The 624-nt window shown below is 65.7% G+C and overlaps 1 protein-coding gene across 1 annotated transcript in view; it reads right to left on the bottom strand.

The window, feature by feature from the left end:
- Positions 1-6: 6 nt before the first annotated feature.
- LOC125613733 (putative protein C3P1) overlaps positions 7-624 on the bottom strand; it is a 7265-nt gene continuing 6647 nt past the window's right edge. The window contains exon 5 of the transcript XR_007344294.1: positions 7-365. The gene's annotated coding sequence lies outside the window, so the exon portion shown is untranslated. The remainder of the gene's footprint in view (positions 366-624) is intronic.

Below are 624 nucleotides of genomic sequence, written 5' to 3'. Positions count from 1 at the left end.
AGGCCAGCGCGGCCTGCAGGAGGTCGGTCTGCAGCATCCTGGGCACCCGGAAGCCCAGCACCGTGCCTTCCCTGTGGGAGAGCTGTGCAGGTGGCGGGAGGTGGGGGCAGGTGGGGAGAGTCCAGCTGAGTGACCACGGGCACTGACCTCGTGGTGCCGACGATTGCCCATAGCCACTAACCACGTGGCCTTGACTACAGGCAACCGGACCAAAGGGAGTGGCTCTCTGCAGACCCCAGCCAGGAGTGTCCCTGTGGGGTCGCTATCTTCGGCCTCACCTTTTCCAGGTAGAGAACGACGGAGCTGTTACTGGTACTGGCCTTGGTCTCATACTGGAACGCATACATCTCCACGTCGCTGGTGAGCTGGGTCAGAGGGTGGCAGCGGGGGTCAGCAGAGTCCCCCAGCCCCAGCCCTAGGAGCTGCAGTGCCAGCTCCCAGCTCCTGGCCTTCTCTGATTGCCCCCCCCCTCACCCTGTGGGACAGCCAGAGGCGCAGGGATGGCAAGGGTGTGGCCAAGGCGTCCAGGACGGCGTGCAGCAGTGATCTGACCACGGAGGGGGCCCTGGCCTGAGCCTCAGCACTGGGAGGCGCAGCTTCCGTCGAGGGGAGTGAGGGTGGGGT

Source organism: Marmota marmota, unplaced genomic scaffold (assembly GCF_001458135.2).
Source record: "Marmota marmota marmota unplaced genomic scaffold, marMar, whole genome shotgun sequence".
NCBI classification, from domain to species: Eukaryota; Metazoa; Chordata; class Mammalia; order Rodentia; family Sciuridae; genus Marmota; species Marmota marmota.
The sequence above is the reverse complement of the archived record's forward strand: the minus strand, read 5'-3'. Positions and strand labels throughout refer to the sequence as shown.